This window comes from Phoca vitulina, unplaced genomic scaffold, assembly GCF_004348235.1.
Source record: "Phoca vitulina isolate PV1807 unplaced genomic scaffold, GSC_HSeal_1.0 scaffold7, whole genome shotgun sequence".
NCBI classification, from domain to species: Eukaryota; Metazoa; Chordata; class Mammalia; order Carnivora; family Phocidae; genus Phoca; species Phoca vitulina.
Genome location: NW_022589710.1, coordinates 3428287 through 3438408, shown reverse-complemented (window position 1 = coordinate 3438408; position 10122 = coordinate 3428287). Strand labels below are relative to the sequence as shown.

The 10122-nt window shown below is 36.4% G+C and overlaps 1 pseudogene; it reads left to right on the top strand.

Moving 5' to 3' along the window:
- The first annotated feature begins 7475 nt into the window (after nucleotides 1-7475).
- Nucleotides 7476-7649, top strand: LOC116633458 (annotated as a pseudogene).
- The last annotated feature ends 2473 nt before the right edge of the window (nucleotides 7650-10122 follow it).

Sequence of the window (10122 nt, the reverse complement as noted above, 5' to 3'; positions counted from 1 at the left end):
AAGACTTGTTTGTAGGTACCTTATATATTTTGTTGCTATTGTAAACTTTTTGAATTGCATTTTTGTACTGTTTGTTTTTGTGGCACAGACATGAAATTGAATATATTTTTTTGTATTTTATCTAGCTTCTTTTAAACTTTCATTAATTTTAGTAATTTATAAGCAAGTTAGTTTGGGTTTTCTATGTAGAAAGTCATACATTTGTGAGTAATGACCATTTATTTTTTCCTTTTCAATCTTTGTGACATTTTTTCTCATTCTTTACTGTGTACCGAGATCTGCAGTAAAACTTTAAATAACAGTGGTTATAGATTGTTACTGATTTTAATTTAAATACTTAGAGGGCCTTCTTATATAAATGTGGTTTCATAAGACACCATCTCTCTTTGGAAATTGCTCAAAATTAACAGCAGTTTTTTTAAATGAAAAAAGGACCCACATTCTCTATCTTCATTAAAACTAGGGGACACATATAATTCATAAACACGGAAACACATATAAAAGCTTCCCAAAATAGCTGAGCAAAGAGGAACAAAATCATGCAAAATTAAAGAAAGAATTTTAAAAGTTTATAGAGAAAAAGACATTCTAGAAGACAGGAAATAGATATCTACATGATGCATAGCTGCAGTATCTGAAAAATAAAATCAAAACAAAGGAACAGAAGATAAGTTCAAGATACAATTCAAAAAAGCTTTCTTGAGATTTGAAAAACAAAATAAAACAACAGTCAAATCTATATATTGCAAGGGCACATTTCATGCAGGGGGGAAAAAAAAACCCTGACCAGAAACTTAATATTAGGACATGGACAAGTGAATTACTTGGACTCTAAAGATAAAGAAGGAATCTTTTGGGCAGTGGTATAAAAAGAACAAGACACTTGTAAGGGGGAAAAAAAAAATCTAGCCATCCATAGATTTCTCCACAGCAACAGACAGAGGGGAAGAGCTACAAAATACTCAAGGGAAGAAATTGTGAGCCAAGGATTTTTTTATTCAACCAAGATGTTCTTCAAGTATAAAGACCTCAGATAAACAAGTTTGAATATGTAAGAAACCAAGGAATATTTTCCCATGAGCCTTTCTTGAGAAAAACCACTGGAAAATTAATTTAAACCAAGAGATGAGCTGGGGCAATTGTGGCAAAAGAATTCATGACATTATTTTGTTGAGTATTGAACATATGTAACTATAAAACCAGGACTCAAACAAATGTGGGGTTTATGGTGACAGAACAGAATGTGAAAGTTATATGCCTATATATGTAGAAATGAGACAGCTAACTAAAATTGGAAAGAAGGAGGAAACAACATGAAACATAAGATCACTGATTACAAAGGTGCTCTATTAGCTAGGAGTTAAATCATTCAAAGCTGAAAAACCAGTAATGTAATTATAGATGTATTTAAAAATATAAACATAAATATTGAATACAGTTAATGTTATCAACAAAATTCAGGAAGTAGAGAAGAAGAAATAAAATGGAACACTATTTTATCATTGTTCAAAGTAGGGATAATTATGTCAAAAGACATAGATAATTAGGGAATCATGTAAAGTCATAATTATGAAATAATGATTAGAAAGAAAGGACAAACCTTCATCACTACCAGAACTACAGATAAAAAATAAAATAAGAAAGGAGACCAGGATTTTAAGTGTCCTTAAAATTCTATAAAAGGTCAACAACATAAAATTATATAATAGAAATAAGATCAGAAATATCTTTCTTATCAATAAATATAAATGAACATAACATATAGCTTCAGAACAATTTTTCAAGAAAGCAAAATACTTTATGTAAATATATATAAATACACACTCTCTATATTTATACATTAAAAGTTCTGGTCACCAATTCCAACATGTGGGTGTTTGTATGGATGTGTGTATGTCTGTGTGTGTGTGTGTGTGTATGTGGAATTTCCCCACACCAACAAGCAATATCCCAACACCAGCTGAGTGTCCTACAATTTAACTCAATTCCAACACTATCTACCCAGAGATAGCATTAGATCCCAAAGGTTAAGGGGTCATCCTACAAGACTACCCCCTCCAGCCCTGCCAGATGCCAATTGCAAGTCCAGGTTGCCACCTGTGTTTCTGACCAATCAGCTATGGATTGAAGGGTCCAAGGACCCCATCCTTGGGTTTGATTACTTTGCTGGAGCAGCTCACAAAACAAAGAGAAACATTTTGCTTACTAGATCATCRATTTATTATAAAAGGATATAACTCAGGAACGGGCAGATGTAAGAGTTGCAAAGGCAAGATATGGGGAATGGATTCAGAGCTTCCATGCCCTCTCCAGGTGTGCCACTCTTCCCAGATCTCCATGTGTTCACCAACCTGGAAGCTCTCTGAACCCTTGCCTTTTGGGATTTTATGGAGGCTTCATTACATAGGCATGAATGATTAAGTCATTGGCCATTGGTGAATGAACTCAATCTCCAGCCCCTCTCTCCTCCCCAGAGATGGGGGGGGGCAGGGGATGAAAGTTCTAATCCTCTAATCACATGAATGGTTCTCCTGGCAACCAGCCCCCCATCCTTAAGTTACCTAAGGGCTTTCCAAAAGTCACCTCATTAACAAAACAAAAGACACCTTTATTGCTCTTATCATAGGAAATTCCAAGGGTTTTAGGGAGCTTTGAGTCAGAAACCATGGATAAAGACCAAATATATATTTCTTATAAATCACAATATCGCAGTATACATGATAAATAACTAAAACAAAGTAATTTAGAAGGATTGGAAATAAAAGGAAAGCAAATTATACAAGACAAAGGCAAAGCTGGAGTCATGAGATATTAGTCAAGGCAGAATTCTGGCCAAAAAGCATTAACTGAGACAAAGAACACTCTGTAATGTTAAAAAGAGCCATTCACAATAAAAATATAATAGTGTTGAATATCTATGAGCCAAATGTCTCAACTTCATAAAACAAAAACTACAAGATAGAGAAATACATATGTAATAGAAGACTTAACTTACCTCTCAGCCCATGCTAGTGGTTAAAAAAGAAAAAGATATAAACTAATGAAATAATAATTTTGTAAGAAAGTATAATTTACCAAAAGTAACAGGTAAAAAGGTAAAAAAATTAGATTAATTTTCATGGAGGAAATAGAGAAATTAGAGAAAGTTGTCAATTTACTACCTTGTGTAGCTTTTCTTTCTACCATACCTTTGAAGAAGAGATTATGAACGCTATTTCAACAGCTCCAAAGAATACAACGTGTCCGCAATTGCATTTTAAAAGTTAGTTAGAGGGGCGCCTGGGTGACTCTGTTAGTTAAGCGCTAGACTCAGGTCATGAGCTCAGAGTCCTGGGATCTAGCCCCACATCAGGCTATGAGCTCAGTGCAGAGTCTGTCCTTCTCCCTCCCCCTTTGCTCCCCCCACCACCTCGCTCCTGCATGTACACATGCTCTCTCTCAAATAAATAAATAAAATCTTTAAAAAAATTCAAAAATAAAAGTTAGTTAAATAGCATTTGGTTCACTAACACTATATCTGTGGGATATCAAGGTAGTCAAGGTCTTTGAAGACTACATTACAAAGAGCAAGAGAGTTGATATAACCCAAAAATGAAGGTATGTTGCTGACCCTTCCTGGTAAAAGAAAATTGCTCTGGTGGTTCTTTATAATTGGTATAGAGGAAATAGCACAATTAATTTCTGAATTGATTTGCTTCACACCTAGACCATATCTGAAGATTCCACATAAGGAACAGCAGATGCACTTAGAACCAGCACATAGTTAAATTTATCATAATCTATAGTTGTTCTTCAACATCCACCTGTCCTTTGTACAGATGTGACTACTGGGAGTTGGTAGGTATCATCATTGCTATATTTTTAAAGTTCTAATGATAACAATAATTTTGTCAATTTCCATGAAAATGAGGTGTTGCTTTTGTTTTAATAGTCTGGGGTGTCTCGCTCCAAGGGTCAGGGAGTTAATGTGAAAATTCTACCAGTCTTTTTCAGTTATATATTCAGAGCTGAGGAAATAACCATGGGTATCTGAACATGTTATAAAGCAAATCTAGGTCCAAATTCTATATATCATCCAGCATCATAAATTCCCACTTTGACAAATGGTACCACAGTGGCATTTTGGATTCCTAGAGTTTTTTTAGATATGTAGATTAATTATATAATTATATATTAATTATATAATTATTTCATTCCTAAGAACATCATAGCTCTTTAACTACCACCAAATATTCCTATCCAAACAGGGATTCCTGTCTGATTGTCATTGTTTCCTTCTGCCTCTTACGTTAAAGTATACTCATCTTTTCTCTGTTATTTGGCCTCTGCCACTTTAGATCTTGTTTCCCATTGAAATCAGGGAACTCGGGTCAGTGGGGTATCTCCCAACATTATCATCTTTAGTCTTCAGAGGACAAACACCACAGAGCTTTTCAATGATGTTGGTTCTTTCCACAATAATGCATTTTTTAATGCTTAAGAAAATGAATGTCTTCTGGGACCCCTTGAGAAACAGTGGGAAATGTGATGGATCAAATATTGTAAATCCATGCTAACATTTCCATCTGCCTAGGTTTATGGATTCCTTTCTCTATGTTATACTAGGGAAGTTTTTTCATCTAAATATTGAATATAGGTTACTACTGAGTCCTGTTTTAGTCAACTAACAAAGCCAGCTATCAGAACCATTTCTAGTTGTTCAAGTTAACACATTAATTTCAGTGTCTCAGATAAGTGTATCCAGAGTAAAAAATTTGGTTCAGTGCATTATTATATTCTATGCTCCTTGGCTTACCATCCTTGGAATTTATTCCATCCATATTCTCCAGGTATCTGCTGATAGAAATTAGAGAAATGTTGTAAATATTTGGGTGTTTCTTTTTTCCTGGGTCAGATTTTGTATTTGTTCCCATTGGAGAATATGCAAACAGATTCCAGTTATGGATATAGAGGCAATGATGGGTGGTGAGGTTACCTTAAGAAGAATAGTTATCCTCTTATAAGGCAACTGCCTGTGTAAGGTTGTTACCTTATCTTCAAGCAAGAGAAGGTTAGTGTTTTTAGTCAAGGAGGGAGGCATGTCTTCTGATTGGCCAGGGATGCTCATATATCTCAGATTCTTCCTCATCCACCCAAAGGTATTTTAAGTCTCAGGGTCTCTAGTGTTTTCCCATCTGTGCCTTTCCTTTCAAATAACAAATTCTCCAAGGGTCTGAGTTCAAGTTGTGTTGTAATACAGCATCCTGTATAACTCGATTTTTGATCTAATTTTTAGCCCTAATAATCTAGCATCTAATAATAATAATAAATAATCTAATATCTGCCCGGCACTAAAATAAATAAATAAGTGATTTTTTCAGGGATACTTTTTCACGATGTCTTGTTCTAAGAGTTTAAAACCCTGTGTTTATGATTTTGTCTCTGTAAACTCTCCAAAAGCAGACATCTCACCCCATTGTACTTAAAAATCACCAGTACTACGATAAGAATTCAATGTAACATCCAACTGTTCTCCCAAATTATTGCCTTCTATAGGCAGTTTATCCAAATAATCTCAGTCGGTAATTTAAGAAATCGTGAGTCCAATGCATGCCATAGATTACCAGTATCCTGTTTTCCTGTGGGATTTATGACATCTCTGCATTTAAAGTCACAAGATCAGTAACTCACTCTAAGAATTTAATCTTGGTGAATCTGCTTTGTTGGCCTACTGTTGGTAGCAAGGATTGGATAATTTAGGGTCTAGTCAGTAAAAGGGAAATGGTGCTTTGTTTTTCAAACAGAGGTGACTTAACATAGGTGACAGGTTACAAAAGCATTGAGGAGCTAAGAAACCAAACAAGGGAAGGTGATATAATCCAGAGATGAATGCAGAATGCAGCTAATGTCCTTCAGTCTGGGAACCAAAGGAGAAGAGGTGGTGCGTTCTCAGAGATCAGGGACACTTCTCTGCCGTATGACTTGGTGTGCGAAACAGGCTTGGCACCCAAGGAAGGACTACCTAGTCAGTGCTTGAACCATGGAGCAAGTGTTGAGGAAGCCAGGACCAGGGATGCCAAGGGTGTTCTGGGCAGCCAGATTTTAGGACTGCTGAGAGGATGTGGACACTGGAACCAGGACTGAGGAAGAGACTCTGCCCTGTGGGTGCTGGAAGTGCTCAAAGGTGTTCTTGAAAGGAAGGCTTGAAAGAAAAAAAGAGTCATTTCCCCTCTTTTTCAACTTCCAGTATCCCAGTACCTCAGAGTGTCAGAATCTAACGAGAAGCCAGCCAGCAGAGAGGCTGTCATGTGCCAACAGAGTCGAACACAGAAGGGTGGCAAAGGAGGTGAAGACTGGTCATGCAGACGATGGTCTCCCTTTGTCTTAGCTTGCCCAGTGGCAAGGGGGGAGTTGCATTTTCCCAGAATTTGTAGTGTAGGGCCTCTACTTCTGTTTATACTAATTTTGATTCTTTCTTCAAAGCACCACCCTGATTTGTCTCTTTTTCTCCATTTTCACTATTGTTATTTTTTAAAAATATATATTTATTATTTGAGAGAGAGAGAGAGAGAGAGAAAGAGTGAGCAGAGAGAGGGGCAGAGAGAGAGGGAGAAGATCATGAAGCCAGGTGTGGGGCTCCATTCCAGGACCCGGAGATCTTGACCTGAGCTGAAATCAAGAGTCGGCTGCTTAACCACCTGAGCCACCCAGGAGCCCCTCACTATTGTTCTCTTACTCTAAGTCCCTTCCACCTAATACTTGCCTTGTTTTAACCTTCCAGATAGAAATACACTACAAAGGTCCATGAACTTTTATCTTCAAATTCTTATTATTTTTTTAACATCTACTTACTGAACTCTATGCTAAAGAATTATTGATACATTATTCAGGAGGGGTAGCTATGAATTTATCCTTTATGGTTTGTTTTATTGTGAGATGGAAATAAACATGGAGACATTCAGGAAAACAAAGACTCTAAATAAAACAAAGAGCTGTGTCATTGTCAAATCTAAAAACATAAAGTTCAGAAGATAGATTTATTACATCACTGAAACCTATTAGGTCAAAGATTATTTAGCTACTTTATGCTCTGATTGCAATCCTTTATTTACTTCCCGCTCCCCCATCCCTATTATATATCCCCAGCCATTGTTCACAATGGGCTATCTTTCTTCAGATGTGACATACTCTTGAATCTCCATTGATCACGCTCTCCCAACTTCCCCTTTCCTCCTTTCTTTCTTTAGCTGAGTAAATGCTCCTCCCTGAGCCAGGCCCTGCTCAGTTGTTCTGACCTTGGTGAAACCTTTCCATGTCATTTGGAACATTTCCAGAGTATTTGTTCATAGTATTTGTTTATAACGTATCACATGATGTTTTTAACACTTTAGTACAGAAGTGGCCTAATAAGGAAGATGGGTTTTCCATAGGATGGTTTACCCAGTGAGCCCAACCAAACAGGAATTTCAACATTGTATTCAATCTTCGATGTGTTCAGCTTTGCGCAGTGGCAGTATCGTAGCCGATGAGGTTTATCCGAGGCGCGATTATTGCTAATTCAAACAATCTTCCATGTGTTCTATCTCCTCCATTAAATTATGAGCTCCACTTTGAAAGCAAGAAATAAATGTCACTTGTGTTTCTATTTCTAGCATCTAGTTCAATGCTGGGTACATAGTGGGCTTCAATAAATGCCTAATGTAATTTAATTATATATTAGTGGAAGAATGCCAAAGTCACATAATATAGTGTTTTTGGATGGTGCACATATTTCTGATTTTCCTACCTATTCTGGTCTGACAAGTACCAATTTTCTAACCTTTAAAAACATCTGACATACATTATTTTTAAAAGTTAATATTCCTTCCTGAAATCATTTAACCATTTATTGCAGACACTTGAAACCCTAAAGAAGTATATATGTTTTTTCAATTTTTATGAACATGTATTAGTTTTACCTGATTAGTATCTGTTAGATTTGACCCAATTTTAATCTTATACTCATCATATCAATAATTTATGCAGAAAATCTTGCAAAGCCTCCTTTAGAAAACTGGCCTTTTGAAAAGGGGCACTTACATAGTCTCTGTCATGTTCTTGGTTGCATTACAGTATCATCCTGGATGGTGGCTATTATACCTTATATTTCATTCTTTAAGGAAAGGCTTTGAGATGACTCTAAGCTTAGGAGGCACAGCCAAGGACTGCACCAGGGTTTTCAAACAGCAGCTGTAATCAAGAGACCAAAGGCAATCTTTGCCCAAATGCTGTGGAATCATAAAGCAGGGCATTTTTCTCTAAGCCCTGCTTGCTCGTGTGGATCTCTGTTGTCATCCGTGGTCTCATCTTAGGGTATGGACAACTATATAAGCTCCATGTTGGTTAAGATATTTTGTTGTCCTTGATTTCTGAGTTATTTCTGTTCTTAAGATCAAAAGCCCACAAAGAAAAAAGTACTAATAAAAGAGAATTGCACTCTATGCTTAAATATGGATGGGGCTTAGAGCATTAGGATATTTCATCTTCAGAAGCTAGTATGTTACCATAGTGAACAAATGGACTTTCTGTCGAGGCAAAGGCCCATTTGCCCTTCCAGCTGACTCCACCCTGCACCCTAATGGATACAATGCTAATAGAGACCAGTTTTCTCTTTCTTAAACTCATTTCTTTTCTCTGCATCTTGACACCATATCAGTTTGAGGCAAGCTGTGGCAGGCACATTTACTAAAAGGATACCCATGTTGGGAAGCAGCAGCCGAAGGCTCAGTGCCAGGATTAGCCATTAGCAGTAGGGGGAAAACATTCTTGTTGTAGTCCTGTTTGCTGGAAGGCTACCCACTGGCATTTGAAATAGTTCTCTCCTGTCAATCAAACAAATTGTTTTGCAGATCTACTAGGTGTTTAGAGGATACAGAGATAGAATTTTCAGATCTTTAGGTGCTTTTTCCAAAGGTGATCTGTGTTCTGTAGCAATATCTGAATTTTTTTTTAAGGATGGTTTTTCCTTCAACAGTGTTGTTGATGTACCCCTCGTGCCTAGAGATTACAGGAAATAATAGTTTTTAGACGTATCATTAAAATTGCCACCCTTTTGGAGAGCATTAATGAAAATCTGGATATGGGAATATCTTTACTTTGATCTCCCAGGATATCAAGGTAGCCTGAATTATCATAACAAAAGATAATATTAGGATTAAGAATAACTATGGGGGCACCTGGCTGGCTCAGTTGGAAGAGCATACGACTATTGACCTCGGGGTCATGAGTTTGAGCCCCACTTTGGGTGTAGAGATTACTTAAATAAATAAAACTTAAGAAAAAAAAAAAAGAAAGAAAAACTGACAGCTTTCACCTTTAATCTTTAAATCACCTTTGCCCTGATCCCATGCTTCCCATTTTCTCTTACCTGTTTTTTCTTACTTGCCCTCATTGGCAAAAGAGATGCCAATATATCAATATCAATATACCTTAATGTATTAAAATTTTAATTATATAAAAAAGAAAAATGGTAAGACCTAAAGTGAATAACCACCTTTGTAATGCAAATACTCCCCCAGCTCTAGTATGATTTCAGCTGGTGGTGTTTAACTTTAATCTCTTTATTTCTTTACACTTTCACATAGAAGCTCCCCTTTATGTTTTATTAATTCCCACTTCTGATTAAGATTTCATCTGAAGAAAGTGTTGTGCTACTAAAAAATTATTTTTTAAAAACACTGAACTATACACATTATATGAGACAGAATGAGGTAAAATATCATTCTCCAAAAATCTTTGAATTAAGGATTCCCATTTGAATTGTTTGTCCCAGTGGGAATTATCCTGTGAAAGGCAGAGTCCTTTGAAGAGTTCATCACTCTTGTGACATTCCTTACGAAAAGTTCCTCGATGCTGCCAGGCACATGTCCTTTCCTTAACATTTACCAAACCCCCCTGGGCCATAAAGACATGAATAGTGTCTATCTGTAAGTGTCTATCTATACACCACAGGTATATTTTTATAGTGTTGATGAGTTATGTTTTTTTTTTTTTCCCCTGATTATAGGAGTAACTCATGATAATTGCAGACAATTTGAGAACATGGCTTGGTGATTTTGTACTGTCAATATACCTAATGTGGAACTATATTTCCCAGACTTCTTT